The 15,087-nt window shown below is 41.3% G+C and overlaps 1 protein-coding gene across 13 annotated transcripts in view; it reads left to right on the forward strand.

Moving 5' to 3' along the window:
• The window catches only part of LOC139635396 (CUGBP Elav-like family member 2), a 464,890-nt gene that overhangs the window by 179,089 nt on the left and 270,714 nt on the right, over nt 1–15,087 (forward strand). For all 13 annotated transcript variants that reach the window (XM_071502685.1, XM_071502681.1, XM_071502682.1 and 10 more), the window contains one exon: nt 6,494–6,663. The gene's annotated coding sequence lies outside the window, so the exon portion shown is untranslated. The remainder of the gene's footprint in view (nt 1–6,493; nt 6,664–15,087) is intronic.

The following is a 15,087-nucleotide window of genomic DNA, read 5'->3' on the forward strand; positions in this document are numbered from 1 at the left end:
TCAAAGTACTTGCTTCTTCTTCTTTTTAGTGTGGTTTGGTGTTACACATTTTTACCTTGTCTAGGATCAGAAATTTTGAAATTCAAAACTTCTTCATCTTACTCAAGAGGCAGTACTGACTAGTTCATCTATCCTCCACTATCAGATCTCGGAAGTAAGTGATTATCAATCACTGTGGAAGCTTGCTTGTTTTATAATTAATTATTTTAACCTAAATGATAAATTAATTTGACGTAGGATGGTTCTTCAGGGAATCATGTAGGAAAAAAAACATAGGTGTCATCTGTGGCAGCAGACGGCTAATGGTGGTAGATGGTAACCTAACCCTGTAACAGTATTCTAATAACCTTGTAACTGTGGTAAATACCTACCAAATTAATTTGGTTTTACAGTGCTTCCCTGAGGGGAAACTGGCAACTATTAGCTATAATGAAAATGACAGAAGCAGCCCGTCTTTCTGGGCGCTTGAATATTTCCCTGAAGTCTGCCTTCACAACTTTTGGTGCTGTGCATGTGTTGTCTTGTTGCTCTGTACCTCCTCCTGCACTGGCTCGGCTGACGTTCTGTGGGCGTTAATGTGGCACAATGCAGTCACCGCTCAACACAAAAAACTGCACATTGTAGCTTTGTTACAGGTTTTCTTTGTGGCTTTGGTGTACATTGTACATACTCCCTCCTTATATGTTTTCTCTGGGTGAATGAACATGCATGCTCACACACACTCCAGGCTATCAGCATGTCTATGAGCCATGACGGTGCTCCAGATTGCATGTTTTCTGCGGTTGCCCGGTTTCCAAGCTCCTTGCAGCTCGGTCACATCCGAGCCGAATTACATGCATGCTGCAGCGCAGGCCCCGTAATTTTAGCAAGGAGGTGTCATGTTTAGTTACGCTCTCCATAATGGAGCGCTCCTCTTTTCATTACCCTCGCTTTTAAATGGGCCACACCATAGCAACATGTGGCAGTGATCAATTTGAATGTCATTAACACGGGGCGGCTTTAAGGTCCAGCTTTCATTCTTCCCACTCCCTAAACCGCAGTAATTGAATCAAGGGAAACGGGCAGCATTCGAGAGCTCCTGGTCAAGCAAACAAAAGGATTATTAACATCGCCAATGACATTGTATTTACAGGAGAGGCTGAGGGAACTGTGCCATTTACAAAGCAATTTGCCGCTGTGATGATGCAAGAATAAATAAATGGGAATTTGTTGTTGATTTGTGTAAAGGAATAGGAAGTGTGACGTGAGGGATATGGCAGCCGGAGGAGTCATGCATGTCCTTAGGCGTGCTTTGAATGACGGGGGACACTGTTTTAATATGCTGTTTGACGCCTGGAGTACATCACACTGATATTCCACATGCAAAACACAACTTGTCCTCTTTTAACCTTTAAGAAGATTAAAACTATGTGAGCAATTTTAGCTTTCCAGTTACATATGTGAGATTTTTTTGGTGTGTTTGTTGGTATGCGTGGAATCATCTTTGGCGTCTTAGTAGTGTTTTTATTTTTTCTCCCATGTGTGCTTGTTGATTTGGACTTCTGTAGTAGTGTTGCGGATGGCAGCTTTAGTCTATTTTCTCAGAGAATAAAAATCCAACCCCATCTGCAATTTGTCTTGATTAAGCAGGGTCTCCATCTGCGAGCACCGATCTCTTGTTGGTGTCTTTTCCCATTTGCAATATATTTCATTCCAGCAAGCCCCCCTGTCCACTTAACACCCCCACCTCCTTCTCCAAGCAAAAGATTAACAGATTAGAAGTAACATGATTGCCTGCTTCCTCGTTTCTTTTGTGCCTGCTGCCTTTTTCCTCCTTTTTTCAGGAAGAACTGAGGAGGGAAAAAAATCATCAGCTCTATGATTTGCCTCTTTGTGTCCCCGTCTGCAATATCAAGCTATTCGAAAGCACTTAATGTCCCCACTATTCTAATTTCATCTGTCATTCTCGCTCTGTACTGTGTCACATGACACATATGCCCACACATGCGCGAGCACACACACACACACACACACACACACACATTCATTAGAATTCGGCGCAGATGTATAAAGTGAACAGGCCTATTTCTCCAGTCTAGTGTATAGAGGCCTATCACACACCTCAGCAATGCGTAACCAATAACTGCAAAAAAACGCATGACTGAAAAAATGAAAAGAGATAGAGGCAAATGAAGTGCAGTAGATGAGAGAAAAGAGAGGTGGAGTAGAGAGCTTTGCTGGATGGAGAGAGCAGAAGAGAGAGAATCAGAAAGAAGAAGTGAAGATAAAAAAAAAGAGAGAGGAAGACAGAGAGATGGTGGTGGTTTAGTGAGAGGAGGAGAGTGGTGAAGCAAAGGACCGAGGATCTAGCAAGCTGGGTGGCATTAGTAGGGAAAGCCTCTCCACTTCGGCTGGATAAGAGATGGCCCTGGCCAATGATGTGGAATGGTTCTGATTGGCTGAGTCTGATCCCCCAGCAGAGCGAACCGAGCTCTTCTCCTGGAGCCCGGAGCACTACCGTAACACTGTCGGATATTTCATACTTCACTCTTACAACCGTGACTACTGCAGGGCACCGCGACTCTGACCCCATCCCCATACTGTTCAACATTTCATACTTCACTCCTGCAACAGGGGCAGCTGTAGCGCACCACAATCAGTGCCTTAAGCCTGCATTCTGCAGGCCAAACAGGTACTGAACTGGTACTGAACTGGTACAGTACCATCAAAACTTCTTTATGTTGGACAACAACCACTACAGCTATCACTAATGTAGAGTTTTACAATCCTAGTCCAGTACCCAGTCGAGTCTGTAGCCAGCCCAGTATGATAATGCACCTCACATTTTGGATCCAGTACCAGAATTCAGTGCCAATTCAGGAAGTAGTTTGCCCTTTATATAGTAAGGTGAGTGCATTTGAATTAACATTTGGCTTTTTAATGGTTTTTTTAAGGTTTTAAGGCCAAACTCTAACTCTTTATTTTCCAAAATGTGGACTTTCCCTAAGACCAACTTTACCCTAGTTGCCAGATATAGAAAGAATTTTGCAAATGTTTCCATCTGACATAATCTAGGGTTCAGAATCGTCCAGTGTCGATGCTCTATAGCATCAGGTAGTTCTGTAGACAACTTAATGGGGTCCAAACATTTCGACACTCACCATATCCTGATAATTTCCCTTCAGTGTATTTTAAGCTGGAATCTCTTCCTTTATCCTGCTCTGGACCAAATGGGTTTACATTCAAACTGACTGTTACATTCAATACTTAGATTTTTCCATGTGACTGTTTCAAAAACAACTCATCTAACACCTTCTCGGTCAAGGTTCGGCTATGTGAAGGTGACTAAAACTACTCACTGAAGGTTAGAGAAAGGAGGCCTTCATGATTAAAAGATCTAAACATAATGTGAGCCAGACGACCTCCAGGGAGGCCAGGCAGAGCCGATCACATTCTGATCACAAGACATTTACGCAACACAATGCAACACTTATGAAAACCCCAAGTTGTATCATTTTTATCCAACGCATCCTTCAAATGATAGTGATGGTGCACATCTTTATTTGTAGAAGATGTGGGTTGTTTTTGGACATGTGTTCTCAGTTTCACTCTCCAGTTGTGTTTGGTTCAATCAAAACTCCACACTGACTGAAGCACCACACTGTACAAGAACAGACAAACTGACTTTCATACAGTTGGCTTTTAAACCTCACTATGTAAACCCTGACAGTTGGGGGTCCTTCATACTTCATGAGTACAACCATGACCACTCCTGGGCATCCTGACCTCACTGTTACCTAGCAAACCAGCTGGCTATGATTATGTAGCATGGAGACTTTGGCAGCAGGGGCCGCACAGCCATCTGGTGCAGCGGGAGGTCTTTCCCAGTGGGCCGGTCGACCTGTGGCCCTGCAGCAGTGAGAGTCCGGCAATGTTGATACACAAAGCAAAAAAAATAAAAGTAATTAAAAAAATACAGCATATTGGTATATTAAAGTCCTCCTGTGTGTGTGTGTGTGTGTGTGTGTGTACGAGCATAAACAAGCAGGTGAATATAGCTGGGACAAGTTTACATGGCTTTAGGTTAAATATATCACTCATACACAACTCAAATTGAGAGATGAGAAAAATACGCTTTTAAATTTCTGTTTTTTCTCTGTCTCTTCGCTGCTTGCAGGTTCTTACTTATTTGCTCAAAGTGCTGCTGTCAAGTACGTCTTAAAACTTCTTTTTAAGGGCATATCAATGTCTCCTAGCCAGTCAAACACAGCAAAAACCTGCTCTCTGACTTACCAGTTACACACCCTCTTATTTGGGTCCTGGCTCGGTACATAATAAGATGAAATGAGTGCAATTTTAATGACAGTTTCCACAATACAACAGATAGTTAAACTATTTAACATTGACAGCTACAGTAGATCTGGCTGAAGTGGATTGGCTCCAATTAAGAATTCACTATATTTAACACAATTAACAGCATGTAACGAGCCGCTAAGTGACTTTACTTGAAGTGTTAATTAGATTTGATTATTTTAGATAAAACTTAAATGATGCTTGAAGGGAGACAGGGTCACAGCAGCGAAATAGCAGAGAAATAGAGACAGTTGTTAACAGTAGAAAAATGTTTAGTGAGAATAGAGGCAATTAATAATAGAATGTAATGAGAGATGAGAGTTATACAACAGAGGGACGGTATAATCTCTGAACGGCCAGTATAGGAGATGTGATTATCAAACAGAGATGGAAGAACTATGTACCGAACATCTTTTATTCTTTGTGCCACACAGTTTGATCCTGTCTTTATCTGTGGTCTGCCATATGGCCCCATGCCTTCCCTCTTTTCTATCCACTGTCCAGACTCTGACTGCTTTACAGCTGAACCCTGACAGGAAGCTTATAGCTGCGAGGTCAAACCCAAAGTCCGAACCTCAAAGGCCCACATGGCGAGCGGCGGACACAGCCGCAGATTACTGTCTGGTCGGGCTGACTGCAGACAAAGGAGCGGACTGTCACCGGGCCCTTTTTGAATGTTTTCAAGATTGAGACGGAGACCGTGTTTTTTTGAAGTCGAGTCTTATCGTGGCGAGCTGCACAGATGAACTGCTCTGTATCCTTCGCTTTTATCAGATCAGATGCTGACAGGATCAACGTTAGCAGGAGGCGATTCAGCAACTTGGAAAAGCTGCTGGAGGACATAAAAAGCTTCCTGAGAGACGAGGACGACTCTGCTTTCTCCTCATCCTTCTCTCGTCTTGTCTGACTAATGTGCCTGTGCACAGCTTCATGTGTGCTGTGTGAGGATATGCTCGCTTGCAATTATTTAATATGTGTGCATCGTTACGTATTGGGCTGCATCTGTCTTAATGGTTAAGATATGAATAGATGGATGCCAACAGCTTGTATTTGGCAAAAATGGTACCGGTAAAGCCTGATATTACACTTTTAATTTTTCTTAGCATCTAATGATTTTCAGCATCTAATTATTCCTAATGATGCTCCTTTTGCATGGCTGTTTTTTCCCAGGGGCTCAGATGCCTCTCTTCTGATTGGCTGACTGACCTGTTGTTACTGGAGCTCCAGAGAGAAGCCTGAGAGAGGAGATATAAAACTACACTGAGATGGTTTTTGGTTCTTAAAACCACAAATATATCTTCTTATGAATATCAACACTTCAAAGAAAACATAAAATAAGAGTAAAATATGGGACCTTTAAGCAAAAATGTTGAACATTCACTGACTTAAGCTTCTCAAATGTGAGGATTTGCCTCTTTTATCATGTTAATGTTAACTGTATATATTTGTGTATTTGGCTGTTGGGTTGCACAAAACAAACAATCTGAAGACATCACATTGAGCTCTCTGCTTTATGATATTCTTTAGAACAAACAGTCAAATAATCATGAAATAATCAGTAATGAAATTAACTGTTGCAGTCGTAGACATGTTATTTTTTCTGTTCAACTGTTAATAACATCCTACTTTCTTGCTGTCATATATGGAGTTAGAAGATATATCACATTGTAAAACAATTTAAACGCTTACAAAAATATACAAAAAACAACCATGGAAATGTTCAGAGTTTTGATTCACTTTGTGCTGAATCACGGCACAACGCACACGTTCAGCTGCAGCAGATTGTTGTTTGTGTATCAAGATGTGAATCAGATCTGTCGCAGTGGGTGAGATGCTCAATTCTGACTGATACAGTCTGTTTGAAGCAGTAAGGAACTTTTAATTTGAGCTTTTGAAACATATTTTCTGGATAACAAACAAAAACTGCAAACTTTACTGGAATTAACCAAAATGTGACCTTAGCACCAGATTTGTGTAGGGTCACACTAACCGTCATGAATGTATCACATCAGAGGTGGGTGGTCCTGACTTAAATAATAAATGCTCAGTATTGTCCCAAATATCATTAAATGTGGATGTTAACCCGACACCAGCATGTGCATGTTACCTCTCCCCTGCAATACTTTATGTGCTTTGTTTTTGCCTGCATGTTTGTTCTCAGATGCTGTGAATGTTTTCTGCCCCCCTGGCTCGGCTCCAAATAGCTGCACTTCCTCTCCAACGTAACCGCTGCCTTCAGCTGGAGCTTATACTGGGAAAGCGAAGGTTATTGGCTACAGTGCTCAGCGGATGAGAAGGGATCAACCCTAGAGAGAGGGAATATACCTTCAGGTGAGAAATTAATTGAGCCTGTAGATTTTGGTTGCAGTGAGATACCTCAGCTGATAGGCCACATTCTCGCTCCCTGACTGTGTATCTTCTTTCTCAAATACCCTAAGAACATTTTAGCACTAGTTCATGGAGCACACTGAAGAAAGAGGCATTAGGTCTGAGCAGTCAGACTTTATATATGTGCCTGTCTGCCGCAGTCAGGCCTCTTTTTGCTCAGTAGAGCTGATGACTCCATAACCACATCCACGAGGCAAAGCGATGTCAAAAAACCAGGAAATCACAAGTAGCACTTAAATTATCCTGTTTCATTTTTTGAACTGAGGGAAATAAAAATCTTCACGATGTGTGTGTGTTCAGTGTTTGCATGTGGGGCAAGGTTTCCATAGAGACTAGGCCAGCTAATCCGACGAGCTGTGGAAGACAGAGAGAACAGGTCTGAAGTGCTCAGCATTACGGCGGCTTCTAAAAGCTCCCTGCCTCTCAGCGCCTTAGTCTTCATTACCTCCACATCCCCTTTTGATTGGCTGCGTTTATCCTGAGTACCCCAGGTTTGGGAGGGAACCGTAACCCCATACACCCCCACCCGCCGCCAACAACACACACCGCCAGCATCGTTCAAGTTGTCATAGCAACCCCTGAAGGTAAGAATTTGGACTCATAAACTAGATATTGTATCATGTTCTGTACCTGGTAGTTTAAAGATAATACACTGTTCTCCTCTGGCCCTGTTATATACCACAAAACAGCACAAAATAGTGACTACAGTGATTGGTTTGTGGGAATTAAAGTGATGTCAAAAAATGAATTTTGCATGTCCTTGGATGTGCTAAGTGACAAGATAATGTGGCTTTCTGCTTGGGTTGGACGGGGTTAGTTTGTGCAGCACTTTGGCAAGCATTCAGTCATCCTGTGATTGAAATAGAAAATTAGCTGGGGGTCTTAAGCCCCTCTGCTCATGCCATGCAGTGCTCAGTGTGTTCACAATGCTTATCTGGAGTCAACTTGAACACTCCAGCTCAGTTAGGGTTGAGTAAATGCTGGCAAGACACTGGACCCTTGCCATGATGCTTTGGTTGTGGGGTAAAAGAAGCATTCAGATTTTATACTTCAGTGAAAGTAGCAGAACATAAATAAAAAATATTCCATGTCATATTTTTAGTTGCTAAATATTCCACTTTTTTGTTTGGTGTTGAGCAGAGTACAGTTGATTGGGAGTTAGGGCTGGGGTTTTTGGAAACATGGTTGAGTGAGACTGAACAAAAACAAAAAGTTTAAGGCAGTAAAAACAAAACAATAAGCTGAAGTAGCCCAGTAGAGGAGAGAACTGAAGAGTTGGTGAAAATCCTTGGTGAGTACATTCACATTACACTCTGTGTCATCCATAGTTAGTATAAAAATATTGATTACCGCAGCTTTCAAGGCAAACTTTTGACCAATAGTAGCTCTATGGATCAGCGTTTCCAAGACGAGGGCACTCAAGCATACTGTTGTAGCTGGTGGAGGCGGAGCTATTTTAATCTATAACAATGCAACATATTTTTTAAGCTCATCGTGTTTCTTGACCGTATTGTCACACATATAATAATTACCACCACTGTGCGACACAGACCATCACTGGCAGAATAGTGTGAATCCTACAAAAGGGACAATCCAAGGAAAGTCTGTATTAAATCATGAGATGTTTGGCTAGATGCATCGTGGGTAAAAAAAAACTCAGGGAAATCAACTATTTGAAGAGTGCTGCATTTACTGGAGTGCTGCGGCGTTCTCAGTCGCACAGATGTTACTACATGGTTATTTCATGTATAAATTATCACTGACGTACACATACACAGTGTATGTGCAAACACACCCATAGGAATTTGATGTAAACAAGCAGCCGTGTATTAATATTCTTCAGAGAACTTCTTCCTCTTACTGTTAAAACTGTAAAAGCTGCACCAGAGTTTATATTAGAATGTAACCGCCTCAAAGAGATTCACCCAAACCAAGTTAATGTTGAATTCACAAGATTTCATTTTTCAAATCTCACACTGCAACAGATTTTTGTCAATTGTAAATTATCATTCAGGCATAAAAACTCTGCACCATTATGCCTCATGACGATATTAAATGACTGTCCAATCCTAACTGCACTGGATGAGAAGCCACACTGTGATGCACTTCCTGTATTTTTGTAAAAAAGTGATACTAGTGTCTTTGTACTGTGGTCGGTCTCTGACTAAAAACTTTGCAGTACTACTACAATAAACAAACAAAAACTCAACATTCAATTTCAGCAAACATGAACACAATCTTTATGTTTATGATGTGCAGTACTTGCTCAAGAAAATAATAATCTTGTTATTGGCCGCACAATCTGGAAGACAAAGACCACTTGACTAAGCAGGAAGCAGTGAGGTATTTGGCATAGAGGCCAGAGTCAAACTGCTGCTCATACACAGTAATCATAAAACACGTGGCTTCAAACCACAAAATGCCTTTTGTGAAGCGTTCGTGAATACACTGAAATCTTTGTATCATCACAGTTTGAGCATTTGGGTCCAATAAAAGTTAAATGTCACATAAAGCTGCATACAAATTATTTTTGTGCATAGTTAGTTCAGAGAAGGACTCCAATGTTCATTCGTTATGGGTCTAAATAGGACGTATGGGTTCAACTTTTATTCAGATAGATGGGGTGTTGACTTGGAAATACACTTTCCAGTTCTCTTAATAGGTCCATTGTGTGTGCTGGGTGAATAATTTAGGTTCAAATCAATGTGCAGTCATTATGACTTACAATATCCAGGGCTCCTGTGTGTTACATCAGTGGAACTGTCTGCAGACAGGAAACGATAAAACATGAACTGACATCAAACTGCAAGATTTCAGGATATCAAAGTCAACATTTTTCAACCTGTTAGCCTTCAAGCAACTAACTTACAAAATGACTTTAACACTAAGCATAAACTTGTAACTCTAACTTTAAGATTTCTTCATTGCAACCCTTAACCTGCCAAAAAAAGTCAGTGATTCCCCTTCAAAAATCTGTGCTTCAAAGCACACACACACACACACACAAATACCTATACTGGTCTTTCCTGCCAAGAGGAAATGCATTGGTCACCATTATTTCATTCCCAAAAGGCTATGCTTTCATCTTGACTCAGCATCCTCTCTTCATTTCTCTTTCTTTCTCTCTAAAACACACATGCAAAATCACCCGCTGAAAGCTTTTCATCCTGTTCTTTCACACCTTCTTCTATTCTCATTTTAGACTCACCCTGACCCACATACTTTTTAGTCCCCTCCAAATTCTTCCACGCTCACTCCTTTTTGTCGTCTTCATTTCGACCTTTACCTTCTCCTCACTCCATTTTCTATGTCTCTTTTAGTTTACCATGGGGATTTTGTTTTTTGGATTGACCGTACTCTGCGCTGACATTCAGTATCTTTAAATTTGACCATTTTGATTTTGAGTTATATTCTTGTTGGTGTGGAAAAACCACTGCAACTTTGACACTAAAATGCTTTACTGTGACGCCAACAGAAATGAATTAATAAACAGGACTGACCCAAGTGTTTTTGTGGCCGTAAGCAGAACATTTCTCCAAAACTGACTGTGACGGACCATAAAATTCTTCCAGATAACTTAAAGCAACTGTTCTCAAAGAAGTTCCAGAAGTGCAGTGTTATTGATTATAGGGCACCAGCTTTTTGAAGCTATTTTATGGTGACATTATTGCCTATTTTGGGTCTCTAACGTAAATGTAAAGATCAACAAAGACCCTGTGTGTTTTTCTGCTTTTGTGAACGTATAAGTTGAAAGTTTGTTTGGCTGTTAACAAGTGTTAGACCTGTTTGATTGTACAGGTTTAAACATGACAGCACTATTTTGGGATGTTTTCTGAATAAAGCTCAGTGCGTTTTATTAGAAGCACAATTGTATAAAGGGAATCTTAGTTTGCTGCTGCCTGTGTTTGATATCCTGTCATGACCTGGTGTTGTTGCAAACATGGCTGATTTAAGAGGGAGCTGTCTACTATTTTTCACAGTAGTTCTGACTAATAATTGGAATAATTTCTGTTGTGGGAAGAATTCCAGCTTTCTTTCTTTCAGTTTGTTTTTCTGTCTTCCTGTAAAGCACTGCTGTTTGGGAGATGCTTGCGGCCTAGTCATGCAACCATAATGATTTGGCATTTGTCAAAGTCACTCAGGTCTTTACACCTGTGCATTTCTCCTTCTACTGTTTTCTTACTGTCAAATGTATCCCAGACCTTAACATGTGCTGTCTGTAACACAATTATCAATATTGCTCAGTTATCAATTATTGTTCATAGTGCTTAGACAGCAGTGAATTTGTAGACATGGAGACATATTGTTGCTGATGATTAGTGGATTGGTTGAGATTTGACTGCATCTCACAATTTATGATGAATAGAGGGGAAAATGGTTTTGAGAGGTGGAACTATCAACAAAAAGAGAAATCATAAGAACATTCATATTTGTGGGAAAAAATCAAAGTGGTACACTCTTACTTTGATTTGAGATGGTGTGTGATGACGCAGAAATTTGTACGTACACTCGGTTGTCAGTTTATTAGGTACACCTAGCTAAAACTGATACAGTCTAATACAACAGTCCTGTAATAAATCCTCCTCCATCAGTGGTAGTCTGCTGCGCTGTTGAACTGCATTGCATTAACTTGACAGGTGTTCCTATTATTTCGTTCAACCCATTCAAATCAGAGGCTGAACGATCTTTGTATGCTGCAATACGATTCAACAGCACCACAAACTGCAGCCTTTATAATGATGCTACAGTTGAATCAACACCTCTTAAACACAGTTTGAACACTGAAACCATCACGAAGGTCGGAGCTACTGCAGATCTGTTCGATTAGACTGTTAGTTTTAGCGAGGTGTTCTTAATAAACTGAAAAGTGTGTGTATACTCTTACTTCTCCAGCGTCCCAGTGTCAGTCTAACCCTGATCATATATTCTCATAATGTGAATCGGAAGCTTTAATTAGGGTAAGGTCAGTCTGGTAAAGTGGTAATCGCTTCCTATCAACTGCACTATCATAAATTATGTAGAACAGCCATGAAATGATATTTATGGCTGTGGCTAGGCCTGAAGTGGCTATTAGCCATGCTGGTTAGCAAATGAAACGTCCCCGTAGTCTTTTAATTCTCTGAGGAGATGATTCATGGTTACTGAGAGGGAGACCAGAGACGACCGGGTTGCGGGGGTAAAGATTATAACCTCGACTAAATCGTGCGTGTCTGTGGTGTGTGATATTGTGTGAATACACATACGCACATCTGTGTCCTCTCTGGCATTAATGTGAACCCGAGTGTGTATTTAATTGGTGGCTGTGGTGCTCTTTCCGGAGCCATGTGTGCTTGACGGGTGCTGTGCTTGCTGCTGCATTCACACACACACACACACACACAATGGCGTCTATAAATCCATAATGGAAGGAAAGACAATGGCACGTGAGGTAATTTCTGTCCAACCACACCCACCAGGCTCTAATTGCGCTGCAAGACATGTAAAGGAAAATCAGCGGCTGTGCGAAGAGACTGTCAAACTCAGGGAAACACTGTGGTTCTGACAACTTTAATTGGTAGTTGTCGTGTATATCCCTGTCTTCATTAGCAGCCCAAGACTACCTGCTTCTCCTCCCACACACACACGCACACTTTCACACACACACAGGCACAGGCACAGCTATTGGTGAAAAGGTCATTAGATGTGGCTTGGTTTAATAGCAGATTGTCATCCAGAGCTGGCGATGTTCCACAGACACTTACATAAAAAAGCACCTAGAGGTATTTTCATTCACTTAATTCAAATTTTGTGAATAGCTGCTCCTATGCATTGTGGGGGAGCTGTGGCTTTTGAAATAAGCAATTACAACAGAGCAACTGACAGGACCTTTTTTTTTTTTTCAACTGCCTCCAACCTGTGAAGAGAATTTAAGCAAGCAAGCACGACTGAAAGGATATTGCTTAGAAAGCTGAAAGAAAAGAATATTGCTTAAGAGTTAAACTCAAAATAGATTTTTTTTTCTTTTTCCATTGCAACGTGACAGATTTCTCTTGCTACAAGCAAATCATCTCAAACCCTGATTCAAGACGAGCTGCTCTTCCTGATCCCGCAGTTGTCATTCATATGAGCAGCCTGCCGGCGTAAAAAAAGCAGGCCACCAATCACAATAGAGCCCCTATCTAAACTGCCAATAGCAGGACTGGTGTCAACACAGCGACATACTGTAGGTCTATACAACCTACATTACATACACAAAGATAAGAATGCGACTATGGTTGAGAGTATGAATGCGAGCCCTGTAAGAGGCAGACACTCTAGGTGGCCAGAGAGAAGCCATGCATTATTGAGGAAGGGCTTAGGGGGGGTAAGAGTGGATTAGTCTGATATTAACCTCCAGAGGAAGAGAGAAAGGGAAGGGGATGACATGATGAGGATCACCCCTGGCCATTTAAACTGCTTTAATTAAATCCTGGATGGAGAGGCCACCACTCAGACTTGGAGAATGTGAAGAAAGAGGAGAGGAGGAAGATGATGAAGAAGAAAGGAGAAAAGAAAATGAGGGGAGGAAGAACAGCGATGAAAGAGACTGATTGGAAAAACGGAGGGTAGGAAATAGGCGAGGAAGGAAAGAAAGAGGAGGAGACAAAAGGAAGAGTGTGTGTGCTTGTTGGTGTGTGGGTGCTCGCTTGCTAAACCTCCCACTGTGATGAGGCAGACTAATGAGTTAGCCTTTTGCCATGCTGGTCACATGTGCGTGTGGCTGACAGGGACCGGGGCGAGCTGATAAATCAGCAGCAGAAATGAGATTTATAAAAACCTGATCTCCATCTCAACCTCCTGCCTCGCTCCCCGGCCACCCTGTCACCTTGCTATCTTCATCTGCAGAACTCAGAGGGGCCATGAGGCGGGGGCGGGGGCGGGGGCTGGTCCGCCAGATATGTGGTAGGAACTGTAGCTTTCTGTAAAAGAAAGAAATTGTGTTTGTTGGCATCCAGCATCACTGTATGTCACATGGCTGAGCAGATAACTAATTAAGTGATTGTTTGCTATAGCTGTGAGTGCACTCTCAGTTATGTTGATTTTACAGTGTATATCCTAATTAGAGTGCAAATTAAAGGCTCTCTCTTATTTATTATTATCTCCAGGAAGAAGGTTTTATTTTTTATTTATGAGCTCCAAAGCCTGTGATCATGTTTTACTGGAATGTGGTTGAAAGTTAGTTCAGGAGCAGAGGAATGTTTAGTAATTATACAATGTATGTTTAGAGATGCCACTTAGCGTTAATATGGTAAAGATATCATACTTTTTGTTTCATGTTAAATGTGTTGTATAGAGGGTAGGCTTTGATAAGCTGTCACTTCAGCCTACACTAGAACATTTGTTGGTGTTATTGTTGTCATGTGTTGGGAGTAATTACATTTCTGTTGTTTTCCCTAATTGTTTATGACTGGAATAAACTTCAGTTTTAATTAGTTCTGGTGGCAATAAAGGAACCTACAGATTTGTTCAACAGGCTGATTTTGAACATTTTCACTTTTTTTCTCATAAATTAGCTAAACTGTAGCCTACTTATATGAATGCAAAAAGCATCTTGACCGAGGTTGGGCCAGGTGCAAAACAGACTGACCATGAGGTCCAAATAACAACACCCATTCCTTAGCGTCCACAGTCTGGACTCGCCAGTAAAATGGATCTGGGTTGGAGCCGGATCCGGCCCAGAGTTGATTTTAACTGATTGGTAGAGGTACATGCTCTTGTCTCCATCTGGCAGGTAGCTTCGACTTTATGGTTTCTGTGGTGAATAGCTGTGAATTACACTTCCCAAGAAGCATGGAAAGGCAACTCCAGATGACTGATCCTTGGCCAGTGTGTGTCGGCAATGCTGGTTGTAAAAGTTCTGTCTTGATTCTTGGAAATTGTAGTCTGACCACAAAACCTTAAGACAAGTGGATGCCTGTTTCATCCTCAGCTTTCTCGGCATCACACAGCTTCACAAGGTCTCTAAAATTAGAACAAGAGCAAGATCTGGAAAATAAATAAATTGATAATAAAAAGAAGAACACCACAAACTATGGCCTTAGTCTTAGTCTGTTACAACAAAAACTGACAAAAGCAAAACATCAGCTTCACAAAGGTGCAGTTTATTGCAGTGCTCTTGCACTGAATTGCATTAAACTGTAAGATGACGTTATTTTGACGGGAAAACAACTGCAGGGAATTTTAGATCCAAGTTGGATTTGAAGTTAAAACTTTGCAAAGTTGAGTTTGTTTACAGCCCACTTTGTGTCCTGTCATGTTGCACAGATGTCTGGTCTGCATGTTCATCTCACAAAGATGAGCCAAAGACTTGTTGCTTGAACCTCTGACTGTTATTGTGCATCTATTTGC

The sequence above is a fragment of the Trachinotus anak genome, unplaced genomic scaffold (genome assembly GCF_046630095.1).
Source record: "Trachinotus anak isolate AG129_WGS33_773 ecotype Australia unplaced genomic scaffold, CSIRO_AGI_Tana_v1 ptg000018l, whole genome shotgun sequence".
Taxonomy (NCBI): Eukaryota; Metazoa; Chordata; class Actinopteri; order Carangiformes; family Carangidae; genus Trachinotus; species Trachinotus anak.